Below are 15,433 nucleotides of genomic sequence, written 5' to 3' on the forward strand. Positions count from 1 at the left end.
TGCTAAGAGACATATTGGGTGATTTCTGGAGCGCTAAGTGGCATATTGGGTGATTTCTGGAGCACTAAGTGACATATTGGGTGATTTCTGGAGCACTAAGGACATATTGGGTGATTTCTGGAGCACTAAGTTACATATTGGGTGATTTCTGGAGCACTAAGTTACATATTGAGTGATTTCTGTAGCACTAAGGACATATTGGGTGATTTCTGGAGCACTAAGTGACATATTGGGTGATTTCTGGAGCACTAAGGACATAATGAGTGATTTCTGGAGCACTAAGTGACAGATTGGGTGATTTCTGGAGCACTAAGTGACATATTGGGTGATTTCTGTAGCTCTAAGGACATATTGGGTGATTTCCGGAGCACTAAGTGACATATTGGGTGATTTCTGGAGCACTAAGTGACATATTGGGTGATTTCTGGAGCACTAAGGACATAATGAGTGATTTCTGGAGCACTAAGCGACATATTGGGTGATTTCTGGAGCACTAAGCGACATATTGAGTGATTTCTGTAGCACTAAGGACATATTGGGTGATTTCTGGAGCACTAAGTGACATAGTGGGTGATTTTTGGGGCACTAAGTGACATATTGAGTGATTTCTGGAGCACTAAGGACATATTGGGCGATTTTTGGAGCACTAAGTGACATATTGGTTTATTTCTGGGGCATTAAGTGACATATTGTGTGATTTCTGGAGCACTAAGGACCTATTGGGTGATTTCTGGAGCACTAAGTGACATTGGGTGATTTCTGTAGCCTTCTTAAGGATGAGGGATTTTATGAATGCCATTCTGTGCACTCTTTCGCACACTCAGCTCCACAGGAGTGTTTGTACCTTGACGGACAGCCATGTTATCATTAAAAGTATGACAATTTAATATTGTATCAAATTACATACAGCAGCATCATTCTGTCGAAAACTTTAGTCTGGCTTTTCTGAGGGCATGGTGGACCAGAATAGACCCAAAATGTTCCTCTTGGTGAATTTTTTTTTGTGTGTAATGATGTGAATGTGTTCGTTTGGTGATTGTCGATGTCTTGTGAGGCTGTTTTGCTTGGCTGTCTTCCCTTTTTATTTTCTTAACAATTTTACATAATACCACTTGGCCTCTGGGGTTGTTAGAAGCTTTACCGGTAACCACGAGGGAGAATGGAAAAATATGCATTCATATATTATGAGCAACTCTTGACTCAGGCTTGGATTTAAATATGTATAGAAAACAAACGTATCTGTCACTTCAGGTGTATGTGGAATAAATTAGTCTTTAGTTGTCCTCTGAACTCCAGTATTGATCACAGTTGAGAAGAATTGTCATCAGTCCGTAAGACATTCTAAAGGGACTTCTTGTTTCCTAGGGGGGTTTGAACCTCTTGAAATGATAAGAAGTGCAAGTGTGTGTTTTTTGGGTGATTGTAGATCCCTTTCTGGGCTTGACCCTGCCAGCTTATTCTAGTGAAGTTCTTTACTTGACAAATTGCAAAACCTTGGTTTGATTCTGGCTTCAAAGCCGTCCGAGACCTTTAGGAATGAAAGCGATGTGGCCAATTTGTCTTGTGAAAAAAATTAGTGTTGCTGCAGAGTGTGAGAAGTCTTCAAGAGGGGAGTGCAAGGCATTAACATTATCAAACCAAGCAGCCACCAGGCCTTCCATCTCAATTCATAGATGGTCTTTGTAGAATGAATGTTTCAGCTATTTGAGAGTGTTTGAAACGTTTGCTGATCTGGTTGAAACATTTATATGCTGAATGAGCTTTGAATCCAGGGTGACACGGAAAGACTTGGCTTGTGGGAGATGTCTACGGGAGAAACATCAACACAAAGTTCAGTAATCAGTCACAGGTCAAGTCTAGTTTTGCCTTTACAGAGCAGAAGGAATTCCTTCTTTTGTGTATTAAGCCTCATAAAATTCAAAGGCATCCGGGACTCTGAGCGGGATATAGAGAGTGAGGATGCCTTGGAGCGATGGGGTTTTTGGGTAGAGTTTGATGGAGTGATTGGAAGTTGTCCAGAAAGTTTTCGTTGTCAATATAGTCATTGAATAGGATAAAGTGGATGGGGGTTGGTCAGCAAGTATTCCTTGTCAATACCGTCACTGAGTAGAATTTAGCGACTGGGAGTTGGTCAGCAAGTATTTCTTGTCAATACAGCCATTGAGTAGGATCTAGTGACTGGGAGTTGCCCAGCAAGTGTTCCTTGTCAGCACAGTCATTGAGTTGGCTGGAGCGATTGGGGGTTGGCCAGCAACTGGTAGTTAGTGCAGCCATTGATTTGGAGGATGACTGATTGTTAGTTAGCATGTGGTCCTTATGAATGTGTTCACTCAGGTTGTTGGAGGTCTGTGCTCGGTCACTGCCCCAGGCTATGTAGAGTTGTATTCTGAACTTCTCTCGGTACCCAGAGGACACATTTTCGGTTTGGTCTGTTCAACAGTGATATTATACGCACACATGACAGTTAAATACCGAGAGGACCTATTGAAATGCCTCTGCTTGTTTTATTTTGAGACTTCTCCCTGACTGCTTTTTAATGAATGTTTTCATTTTCAAACTGTGGTTGCATTGATGCGTTTCTCTGCTTTTGGTTGGGGCTCCGAGAGTATGGCTTCTCTGTTCTCATGCCATGAAGTGCTCACTTGAAACTGCTTTGCACAGACTCCCTGTTAGCAGCAGTTTGTGTGTCTCCGAGGTGTTTGCTTACGTTTCCAGGGTTCACCGTAAGTGCTCCACTGAACTTAGTACGATGGTGCCATATTAAGGAGCTACGGGGCTTGTTTCGCACACAGTGGACCTACATTCCTCCCTGAAGGCTGCTGTTTATCAATGGCGCTGGAGGCTGAAAGTTGGCCTTTTTCCGCTGCACAAGATGGCGGTTTGTTTCCAGACTTTGGGATTAAAGTTCACTGGTCCTACCTGATGGGACGGTGGCCAGGGCTTTCTGATTGGCTTCCATCCAAGGCCTGCAGGGCCTGTTTGGACCTTTGTTCCATCGGGTAAGGATTAGTATGATGAGGTGGTGCCATGTGCAATCCTAGTGGCTTTCAAGGTTCCATTTTGTGTAGCCTAGCAGTAATGGAAGATTAACTCCACATAAAAAGAAGTGGCACGATTTACCACAACCTGTGTGTTTTTTTTTTTTTTTTTGTAGAGCATTTTAATATTGTGCGCCCTGGTGCTTAAGGGCGGCGAGGTATGATCCAAACCTATGGCGGGCGCATGGATAGTTTTATGCAGTAGATATTAGTAGTTCCGGACAGCAAAGGGGTTGTGAATATGCATTTGATAAAGAGTTCTGGTAAAAGCTGACTTTTCCAAACTTTAGAAACATTTTTACAGAATGCCGCTGTTTGAAACCTTGTATTGTTTTAACCTGGGGATAGTTTGTCTCCTAGCGCTCAGGCTCCGGATGAGCCATTGACCGCCAGACATCAGTTACTTGATAAGTGCTCCAGCTGCCCAAGGACAGGCTCCCTGTGTGCTGGGAGACAACTCTTGAAACACATATGACAATGAGCAGGCATCCCTGAAAGAAGTCTGACTAGATAGAGAGGTAGCACTCTAGATTGGTCTGTTGTGTTATTGAGGGTGGATTTGGGATTAGAACCCCCATTTTTATGAAATAGGCCTGCTGCTGTCCTTTGATGCACAACACACTCAACAAAATATTTTGTAAAACGCCCAAATAATAGGAAAGCATTGTAAATAACTGAGGATGTTGGAACCCCAGAACCATATTGTGTCCTGTTTTTTCCCTCAATATGAGCAGACAGTAGCATCCTATTGCCATGCTGAACTGACGTGTACAGTCATGAGTTCAGACCAGGGATTTAACATCAACGAGTTCCTATTGTGCTCATTTATTTACCTGGCCAGTGATTCTGCTAACCCTGTTGCAAGTTCTTTTGCAATTTAAGGATTGTCAAAGAGACATGCAATATCTTGATGTGTGGATGCATACTTAGACGCATGATGCAATGTAGAATGCGGACAACTGATATTAGAACTCTGAGACCACCAGAAAGCCCTCACCCCAACACCTGCTACACGCAGACCGACAAACTTATTTGTTGGAAGAATTTTATTTATAACTTTTCGCCCATTACTTCATAAAACACTGTCCGTAATACTTTACTTCAAAATGCCATGCCAGAAAGGCCCCTTTTGGGGGGTGGGGGTGCTTAAATAGCCCCCCCAATTGGAGCGCAGTGGCTGGAGCCAGAACAAACGTCGCCCTCGCGTACACCCACAGTTAAGTTCTGCCCTCACACCCTGCAAGGCATGATTGCGGAAGTACCCTGGCCAGCCCGACGCACAACTAGTGCGGAGGGTTTGGCCACGGCGGCCCCGATTGCTATGGGACCGCGCTCCCCCCATCTTGGGGGGGCGCTTTACCAAAAGGGTGGTAATCTGATGCTCTTCCTGCCCTGTGAAGACCCGTGAAGTCTTTCCATTATGATCGAAACATCGACTATCACTCCTCTAGACTAAGTACCACTGACTTCGAGTTTTCTGGGGATGGGTAACATGCACTCAATAAGTAATGCAGACGTGATTTTCTCACTCATGATTACATGCAGGTTCACTTTATTTCACTGACACTCCGCTACATAATCTGCAATTTTTCACATTTTTGTTGTTTTTCTCTTGCTATAAAACATTATGCTTTTGCTTTACAATTTGTCCCTACGGCTTTTGTATTTCCTTACATACAATATTCCGTTCATTCAATATTTGTTTGATTCCGAAGTTGAACACATTTCACTCTGCCTTTTTAACTTTGAATTGTGAGCCTGGTGTAGCTCGTATCAAGATACTGATACGTGAGTTTTAGAGAGCCAGTGTTCCCTACTGTGCTTATCCAGAAGGCGCTTTATTAAACAGCACCCCATTCCGCCCTCACTGTTGCAGTGATAATTTCAAAATCACAGCTTTTAGCTTCCTAGCTTGATTCTGAAAGGTGTTCTCCGTTCAAAATAAAAAGCCTGATAGAAGTTTGGCGAAATGCAAATTTCAACTGCGTTTTTTTTTTCTATATTATTTGTTTTTCGTTTAACTCTTGCATCCTTGAGGATGCTTCAAAGCACTTTCCAAGGTAAAGTAGGTTTTCTGTGAAGGGATGGTGATACAGCAATTGGGATTAGGAGGTAAGAAGTCAATAACAGGAGAAGCAGTAAGTGACCTGGGCTTGCGGGATCAGCAGTATGGGGGATGGAAACCCAGTCTGAACGGATGACTTTAAGTGGGTAAGTGGAACCTGGAAATGTTGTCTTTGACGTAAAAGGTTGAAGAAGGCGAGTTCCATAGGAGCCTTGAGCCTGACTTTGTACGTCCCGGAACACTTGTATCGCGCCGGGTGGAAGGAAAAGATGTTCAAACTGGGAGACTGTGGGTCTCTGGTAGCACAGTGTGGCACTAACAGGAAGGAAATATTGGATGGTGTCCATGAAGGGGCTTGTGTGCAAAGCATAACGTCTTCAATTCCACCCTTTGTTTGGTCTTGAACCTTTTGCGCAACAGCACTGCAGAAGACATATCTTTGTGGCGCTTCAAGACGGAGCTAAGGTGAGCCCCATAGTTTTGTGCTCTTTCACGCTTCTAAATTGTCTTTGTAGAAAGGACGTATGTTTCCTTGAAGGAACCATATTTTGACGCCAGCACTGCTAGTGTGATCCTTTGTAGAGAAAAGTTATAAAGGGCAGGGCAGGGTTCCTCAAAAGATGTCATAATGTTCATCTAAAGTTCAGCTATAGATTAGTGTCAAATCAAATGCATAGTTTACAGACATTCTGAGGAGCGTTTAGTGGTAGTCCATTGAGCAAAGGGCGCGTTAACCAGGAACTAAAAACAGAATTCCATTCATAGAAGTGTTTAGAGGAGGTCAATTTTACTCTACTTTGTAGTGGCCACTTACTGAGCGGTCATTGACCTAGCCGATGATCGCTTCCATGTGTAGAGCATGTTTGGAACATTTCAAGCCTAAGCGTCTGCTCCATGCTCACCCCAGCCATTGGCTTATCCTTGGAAGCGTTTGAACTATATTGGGTGGCGCTTACCTGGGTAGATGTACATAGACTGGACCCTTGATATGTGACCAGATCTAAACACCACACACTTGTCCGGCAATCTGGAAAATAGTGACTCCTGTTTATAGGAAAGTACCATCTTGCCTGGCATGTTACCCCTATTTTTACATGTATGTAAGTTTGTTTTTGCCTGTCTCACTGGGATCCTGCTAGCCAGGACCCCAGTGCTCATACTTTGTGGCCTGAATGTGTGTACCTGTGTAGTGACTAACCTTGTCACTGAGGCTCTGATAATCAGAACCTAAGTGCTTATGCTCTCTCTCTGCCTTTACAATTGTCACTACAGGCTAGTGACTATTTTTACCAATTATATTTGGCACACTGGAACACCCTTATAATTCCCTAGTATATGGTACCTAGGTACCCAGGGTTTTGGGGTTCCAGGAGATCCCTATGGGCTGCAGCATTTCTTTTGCCACCCTTAGGGAGCTCAGACAAATCTTACACAGGACTGCAGCCTGAGTGAAATAACACACACGTTATTTCATAGCCATTTTTCACTACAGTTAAGTAACTTATAAGTCACCTATATGTCTAGCCTTCACTTGGTGAAGGTTAGGTGCAAATTTACCAAGTGTGAGGGCACCCTTGCACTAGCAAAGGTGCCCCCACATAAGGGCAATTTCCCTGGACTTTGTGAGTGCGGGGACACCATTACACGCGTGCACTACATATAGGTCAATACCTATATGTAGCTTCACAATGGTAACTCCGAATATGGCCATGTAACATGTCTAAGATCATGAAATTGCCCCCCCACCCCCATGCCAGATCTGGTATTGGGGTGCCAATCCCATGCATCTCCAGGGCTCCACTATGGACCCCGGGAACTTCAAACCAGCTCTCTGGGGTTTTCTCTGCAGCTACCGCTGCTGCCACCCCACAGACAGGGTTCTGCCTTCCTGGGGTCTGGGCAGCCCAGCCCCACGAAGGCAGAACAAAGAATTTCCTCTGAGAGAGGGTATTACACCCTCTCCCTTTGAAAATAGGTGTTAAGGACTGGGGAGGAGTAGCCTCCCCCAGCCTCTGGAAATGCTTTGAAGGGCACAGATGGTGCCCTCCTTGCATTAGCCAGTCTACACCGGCTCAGGGAGCCCCCAGTCCCTGCTCTGGCACAAAACTGGACAAAGGAAAGGGGAGTGACCACTCCCTTGTCCATCACCACCCCAGGGGTTGTGCCCAGAGCTCCTCCAGTGTGTCTCAGACCTCTGCCATCTTGAATCCAGAAGTGTGAGGGCACACTTGAGGCCTCTGAGTGGCCAGTGCCAGCAGGTGACGTCAGAGACCCCTCCTGATAGGTGCTTACCTGACTAGGTGGCCAGTCCTCCTCAGAGGGCTATTTAGGGTCTCTCCTGTGGGCTTTTCTTCAGATAACGACTTGCAAGAATTCACCAGAGTTCCTCTGCACCTCTCTCTTCGACTTCTGCCAAGGATCGACCGCTGACTGCTCCAGGACACCTGCAAAACTGCAACAAAGTTGCAAGAAGGCTACCAGCGACATTGTAGTGCCTAATCCTGCCGGTTTTCTCGACTGCTTCCTGGTGGTGCATGCTTTGGGGGCTGCCTGCCTTCACCCTGCACTGGAAGCTACGAAGAAATCTCCCGTGGGTTGACGGAATCTTCCCCCTGCTCCAGCAGGCACCAAACTTCACCGGCACTCTGGGACCCCTCTCATCCTGACGAGCGTGGTCCCTGGAACACAGGTGGTGGACCCAAGTGACCCAGACTGTCCAGTAGTCCCACTGTCCACATTTGGAGGAGGTAAGTCCTTGCCTCCCCTCTCCAAACAGTAATCCTGTGCACCGGGTGAACTGCAGCTGCTAGGGCTTCTGTGCACTTTTGCAAGGAATTCTTCGTGCACAGCATAGCCCAGGTCCCCAGCACTCCATCCTGCATTGCTCAACTCCCTGGGTTGACCTCCGGCTTTGTGGGACTCCCTTTTGTAGTGTTGAGACGACTGCTGTGTTCAGTCTTCTTGAACACGTGTTCAAGGACTTCTGCGGGTGCTACCTTCTTGTGCATGAGTTCTCTATGTTGCTGAGGGCCCCCTCTGTCTCCTCTCCCAAGTGGCGATATCCTGATTCTTCCTGGGCCCGGGCAGGACCCTTTTTCTTCAACCGCGACCTTTGCAGCTAGCAAGGCTTGTTTGCGGTCTTTTGCCAAAGGAACAACTCTGCTTCCTCCAGCTCTCTGTGGGACATCTTCTGCATGAAGGAGAAGTTCCTAGCACCTTTCGTTGTTGCAAAATCTTCAGCTTCTTCCATCCAGAGGCAGCCATTTTGCACCTTAATCCGGGGTTATTGGGCTCCTGCCCTCCTGGACACTTTCTTGACTCTTGGACTTGGTCCCCTTTCTTTGCAGGTCCACAGGTCCAGGAATCAGTCTTCAGGGCTTTGCAGTCTGTTGTAGTCTTTGCAAAATCCTCTATCACAAGTTTAGTGTGTTTCTGGGGAAATAGCAGTACCTTATTCCTACTTTTCAGGGTCTTAGGGTGGGGTATCTTGGACACCCTTAGTGTTTTCTTACACTCCCAGCGACCCTCTACACACTACACTAGCCTAGGGGTCCATTTGTGGTTCGCATTTCACTTTCTTAGTATATGGTTGGGTTGCCCCTAGGCCTATTGCATCCTATTGTATTCTACAGTGTTTGCACTACTTTCTGACTGTTTTACTTACCTGATTTTGGTTTGTGTGTGTATTTTACTTACCTCCCAAGGGAGTATATCCTCTGAGATAGCTTTGGCACATTGTCACTAAAATAAAGTACCTTTATTTTTAGTAACTCTGAGTATTGTGTTTTCTTATGATATAGTGTTATATGATATAAGTGGTATAGTAGGAGCTTTGCATGTCTCCTAGTTCAGCCTAAGCTGCTCTGCTATAGCTACCTCTATCAGCCTAAGCTGCTAGAACACTTCTAATCTACTAATAAGGGATAACTGGACCTGGTACAAGGTGTAAGTACCACCAGGTACCCACTCTAAGCCAGGCCAGCCTCCTACACTGTCCTAATGTGGAGACTGAAGAGTATTGAAGATGGGAGAGGAGTGAGCGCTCTCTCTCTCTCTTGTAAAGAGTCTCTTCTTTTGCTTTGTCTTTGAAGTGAAAAAGATGTGCCAACACCTTGGGCCGCTTATACTTACCACCAATTTATTTAAAACATCAGTGCTTTCATCAGTTTGGGGAGGTTTCATACTTCCTTGTTCTTTGTCAGACTCCTCTCCAGCACTCTCACAAAATACAAAGCTCATCTTGTGTGTTTTAATGAAGTCTGTCTTTAGAGAGCAGAGTAAGTTGTTAACACTGGTTTCCATGGGTGACATTTTCACTTCTGGGACCAGAGAGCTGGTGTATGTCCTGTGATCCAAGTTGACAAGTGTGAACATGCTTGTGTGTCAAGGAAGGTGCGAGTGGAATAAAAGGCCAACACTCAAGCTGAAGACTTGATCATTTCTGTTGCTTTGCCAAGACCTGACTAAGGTGTGCTAATGAAAGTGTGATTTGCAGAATTTCATAAGTAGGATTTATACAAATTTTGTGGGACATATAAACGTAGTATAATTGAGCTGTCTTCATAGAAACCTCTAAGTTTGCATAACTCTTATGCCTGCCGGCTTACCTTCACTCTTAATAAATTTTTCTTTCCCACTTATGAGCCCTTTCGGAAGATGCTAACATCTCTAGCTGATCATCGGTACCCCAGTTAAGATGTATGAACTTCAAGCAAGGCGTGTGATAGTGTGGTTCGAAGGCGAAATCACACACCGACATAACACATGAAACAAAGTTCTTCAGCTGTGCCTGTTGGCTGATGCACTTGCCCTGCTAGCAGATAAAATTGTGCCTTATAATCCGAAGCGTGGTCTGTCGTAGACCGGTTCTCACAGCTTGAAGACGACGACTTTTGCTTGGCTTTGGTTGGATTTCCTTGAGCTCTTCCGGCTGGCAAGGAGTCTGTCCTTTCCTTAGCCTATGGCAGAGATTGTATTCCAAAAATAGATTTCAAATTACAGAGATTAGAAAACTTTTTTTGCTTCGGCGGAGGCTTTACTTCATATGTGGTTTGAGAAGCTTTCAGGATTTTAAATTGAAAACAAGCTGTTCTGTAAACATCCATTATAGGGGTGTGTTTAGCCTTCAGAAGTGAAGTTCTAATCCGTGATGGTTTTAGTTATGTTACTTCTATTACATTACATTTTAGTGACCTCGAATAGTTTATCTTGGCGCCAATTTTCAATTACGTGTATATCTCATTTTCCTTCTTCATAGATGTCCTACTGTGTCTTTCAAAGGTAACCAATTCATAGGGAACAAATGCACTGTATCTAAAATTTTACTTCGTTACTGCTGGATGTTTTGCCGATGGACACCTTTCCGCCTGTATAGTGTGACAACAAACTGAACTTAAAGCCCCGTAACTTGTTGAAGGTCAATGGGGAACATGAAATCGAAGGAGGACGGGCTTGCACCCGTGCTAAGAGGTCTTTCGTCCGCTCCTAGCAAGAGCAGGAGTCGGCACTCCATGGAACGCTTACCCAGGGTGTGTTGGGGCACGTAGGTGCGTCTCTGAATTCGGACCCGCGTGGTTTGCGTAAAATGCTCCTCAAGAATCCCATCTCCTGAATATTGCCCAACCACTGTGCGGTCCGAATCCTTAGGAGGCATTATACTGGGAGTGGTTGCAAACATTGCCACAGCCTATCCTCAGCTAATAACCAACTGCATCATGGGAATGGGAGTGACCCGACTGTCTCTTCTTTTTTGATGGAAAAGAAGGATCATGTGAATACTGTGCTACTTGCTTGGTTATCTATCAGGTTCTAACTGGTGATAGCTGGGACAGGCTTCATCTAGGTTCACCACTCAGGCTTGCAGAACCACTGGTGTGTGGAGAGAGGAAGGTGATGGCTTGATGATGGCTGTAGTGTGCATGTGCTTAAGGAAGGGCAAATGCACTGGTCACCTAAAAGGTGAGAAGCCAAACTTCTGACTCTCCAAACAGGGCTGCTACCTGCATGACTTCTTAGGAAACCAGCTCACAAAGGCCACTCACATCTATTTGTTTGACTTACTAGCAGACCAGGATGGAAGGCTCAGAGGAACGAATACATCTCCTTGTTTGACTTTCTAGGGGCCCGGCAGAGAAGGGCCACACATATGACCGTCCTCTAAGGAGTGCGTCAGAACTTTTTTGTGAACCTTTCATGTAGCACCGTTCAAAACATGGCTGCTCAGTCTGAAGATTTGTCAGAAGTCAGTGTCTGCATCCAGAGAAGGCCAGTGTGAAAGGATGCTGTATTGGCAGCAATGTCTAACTAGCAAGTTTGGTCATGTTATAACTTAGGGCACCTAAAAGGTGTTGGTGCCAGTCAGTATCTCACTCTGTCCAAGTTGTCATCATAGCTCGTCATATTTGTGATGCCTCTCTCATTCTCGTTAGGTGGCACTTGAATAACGAGGCAGGGGCTTACCTCCCTTGGAACCAGCGTTAATCTGTGCCTCAACATTCACAGCGGTGATGGTGCTGGTAGAGAGCTTGGGATGCACGTGCACTGGTGGGGTTAGTCTGTTCCCGACATTCACTGCAGTAATGGAGCCAGGGTAGAGCTCCAGAAGCACATGCACTGGAAGGGTTAATCTGTACCTCTGCTTTCATGAGGGCGGTGATACTGGTGTAAAGCATGGGCTGTGCGTTCACTGGTGGATTTGTATGTGTCAACATTCATAGAGGTGATGGCAGTGGTTAAGCTTGGGATGCACGTGCACTGGCAGGGTTAGTCCCAGAGGTGATGGAAGTGGTTAGAGCTGGGCTGCGCTGGCAGTGTTAGTCCCACAGGTGATGGCGCTGTGGTAGACCTTGGGTCACACACACTCACACGCACACTCTCTGGTGTGCAGCTTGAGCTGCACTGGCAGGTTTAGTTCCAGAGGTGCTGGTGTAGAGCTTGGGCTGCACGTGCACTGGCAGGGTTAGTCCCACAGGTGATGGAAGCGATTAGAGCTTGGGCTGCGCGTGCACTGGCAGGGTTAGTTCCAGAGGTGCAGGTGCTGGTGTAGAGCTTGGGCTGCACATGCACCGGCAGGGTTAGGCCCACAGGTGGTGGAAGTGGTTAGAGCTTGCACGTGCACTGGCAGGGTTAATCCCACAGGTGATGCAAGTGGTTAGAGCTTGGGCTGTGCTGGCAAGGTTAGGCCAACAGGTGGTGGAAGTGGTGTAGAGCTTGGGCTGTGCGTGCACCGGCAGGGTTAGGCCCAGAGGTGGTGGAAGAAGTGTAGAGCTTGGGCTGCGCGTGCACTGGCAGGGTTAGTTCCAGAGGTGCAGGTGCTGGTGTACAGCTTGGGCTGCACTGGCACGGTTAGTCCCACAGGTGGTGGAAGTGGTGTAGTGCTTGGGCTGCGCGTGCAGTGGCAGGGTAAGTCCCACAGGTGATGGAAGTGGTGTACAGCTTGGGCTGCACTGGCAGGGTTAGTTCCAGAGGTGATGGTGCTGGTGTAGATCTTGGGCTGCACGTGCACCGGCAGGGTTAGGCCCACAGGTGGTGGAAGTAGTGTAGAGCTTGGGCTGTGCGTGCACTGGCAGGGTTAGTTCCAGAGGTGCAGGTGCTGGTGTAGAGCTTGGGCTGCACGTGCACTGACAGGGTTAGTCCCACAGGTGATGGAAGTGGTGTAGAGCTTGGGCTGCGCATGCACCGGCCGGGTTAGTCCCAGAGGTGATGGCGCTGGTGTAGACCTTTGGTTGTGCACACAGTGGTAGGGTTAGTCCCAGTGAAAGATGGTGCAGGTTTGGAGCTAGGCCTGCTCATGCGCTGCCAGCGGTCTGGGGGCTGTCTTGTTGGGCTGTCACTCTGGGATCCTGTGAGCCCACAAGTGTTGGACCCCAGTTACTGTCGTACGTAGGACATTCCTCTACTTCTTTGATGTGCAGCGATAACGCAGACCAGCTGCACTTATGCACTACAGTGTAATGACACTTAGAGTGTCTCTAAAGAAGGAAGAAGCCCAATGTGGCCTGGTGGCGGACGCCCCACTCCCATATGTACCTTAATTGATCAACCACAAATTGCCCAACCCGAAAAAGAGGCTTGAGATGAACTCTTGCAGATGCCTCCGCTATCTTCCCAAGACAGAACATCCCTTGCTACCTGGCACGACTTCGAATTCAGTCCTACACTCGTGTTCCTTCCAAGGCTTGAGGAACTTAAGATCATTTTTATTTTAAATTCATCTCCTACACGTCTGTCCCTTTTCTAAAGCCTACTATCATTGCAGTTTCTCTAAGATGTTTTTGATGATAAACCTACAGTATCATTCAGGAACCGGCCTACCATGTCTCCATGAATGATTTGTACTTGATGTTTTGAGGTTGCACTCTGGCAGATATAGAAGGGGTGGGGGCTTAGAGTTGATTTTATTTTCATTTGTGGGTGGGGAGGGGTTAGAGAGCACAAAAGGAGTAGGTTTTTTGCTTTGTTGGATTCAATAAGGTTTAAAAGTTCAAGATTGTTTTCTAACATATAAATGCAGAAACCAAATTAAATAAGAGGCGTCCAGAATACACACTGCTCTCCATCAGCAACAATGTGGCGGGAAGATCTTCGGTATCCACATGGGCTTTCACTTTTATGACCTCTGGCCCTTGGTCTGGAGGTGAAGGGTAAAAAGTAGTAGGCACCCAGGGGGCAGAGGTGTCATTGTATTCTATTTCACCAAGGGAATAATGTATGGGGAGGAGGGCATTAGAATTCATTTAGGTACTGGGAACGGTGAGTGATATCTGATGGGGCTGTGGTCCTTGTGCGCAGTGAGAGGCTAGTGGCCACTTACATGGTTATCACGAATGGTGGTGGGCGTAAGTTTGTTTGCTGGTGGTACATGTAATAAGAATACCTAGTGGCATATACAATTGCTATAAAAAAAATAATTAAAAAAAATGATTGGGTGCATAATATGGATATTGCTGGGTTTCCTTCAGTAAAAAAGTACAGTATTAGAAGTCAAAGTAACTCCACCCCCCAAAAAAAAGAACCAGCATTTTAACTGATTTGAAGAGATGTCTCATGCAGACCATTGTTTTTACTTTAAAAAATAATACGTGGGTCCATTCTCTGTGCGTGAATCGCGAGGACCCAGGTTGTCCTTTTAAAAGGCGTACGTCACCATGGTGGTTGTTATGCAGAATGATTCGTAAACTAATCCGTTAAAGAAAAGAAATGCAAGAAGGAAGTAGAGCGAACAGGCTTTGTAGATAATTGGCAAATTATATTTCAAAACAATCTCCACTGTTAGTTTATCACTCTCCGCTAAGATGGCTTCCCACGACGTGTTTTGCCCATTTAAATATCATATGAGGACTATAGTCCTGAAGGACAGGATCATTCATCCATCCAAAATCCGAACTTCGCGATTGCGGAATATCTATCAGGTTCTCAAATTAGGTAGATGGGATCCACTTTTTGTTCATATTTCACAACCCAAATCTATTTTCTTTTCACCATCTTTTTTATGGTTAGTGTTTTTAAAAAAAAACTTTTTTTTTTAATTTATTTTTTTATCTTTAGGTAAGTTCACTTATTGCATTTGTCTTGCCTTAGGACGTGAATCTTACCATTAGCATTCTATTACCACCAGAACATTACTAGAGACATTCTTTTGAATGATTTTTATGTCGGTTTATAACCATAATACTCAATAATTAATATTACAACATTGAAATACATAACACTGTTTAATCCAGTGGCGCATAAGGCCCGGTTCAGCAGTCAGTGCAAAGAACTGAGCAAAAATCTTTGAATGTGGAGTTAGTGATCTGCTCTGAAAGCAGAAAGATGTGAATGTAAATTTAGGAAACTAGGTGGAAGCAATGTAGAGTCCTCTGTGCCGCAGGCGGGAGCAGGAACATAATTATATACCAGGTGGGTGCAGTTGGAAGGGCCAGGGCGGGTGTGGAATGCGTCGTGTTGTGCTCACCTGTAATTTCGCCCCTGAGTTACGACATTCCACTGTGACTGTTTTCTGGTGGCATGCATGTTTCAATTGATAAATTTCTATTCTCTCATTTCCCCATCCTTTCTAGTAGGTTGTTCCATAAAAGTGAGATGATTTCTTAAATTACATAAAAGGTTCGGCCTGCTGCTATGAATCTACAGTTGGATCAGTTGAGATTCACATTTTCACCTTGTACTCTTTTTATTCTCCAAATACACTCCTAATTCAGCTAGGGTCACTAGCAGATGAGTAAAAAGCACAAATACCCAATTACACTTGAGAACACACAGGCGGGAAGATAGAGTATTCCGGCAAATTTACCAATTTGCGTTCAGTGTTGTTTTTCAGGAGTAGAAG

General features: G+C 45.6%; 1 protein-coding gene across 8 annotated transcripts in view; it reads left to right on the forward strand.

Moving 5' to 3' along the window:
• The window catches only part of NAV2 (neuron navigator 2), a 523,029-nt gene that overhangs the window by 405,996 nt on the left and 101,600 nt on the right, over positions 1-15,433 (forward strand). The gene's annotated exons all lie outside the window — the stretch shown is intronic.

Source organism: Pleurodeles waltl, chromosome 3_1 (assembly GCF_031143425.1).
Source record: "Pleurodeles waltl isolate 20211129_DDA chromosome 3_1, aPleWal1.hap1.20221129, whole genome shotgun sequence".
NCBI classification, from domain to species: Eukaryota; Metazoa; Chordata; class Amphibia; order Caudata; family Salamandridae; genus Pleurodeles; species Pleurodeles waltl.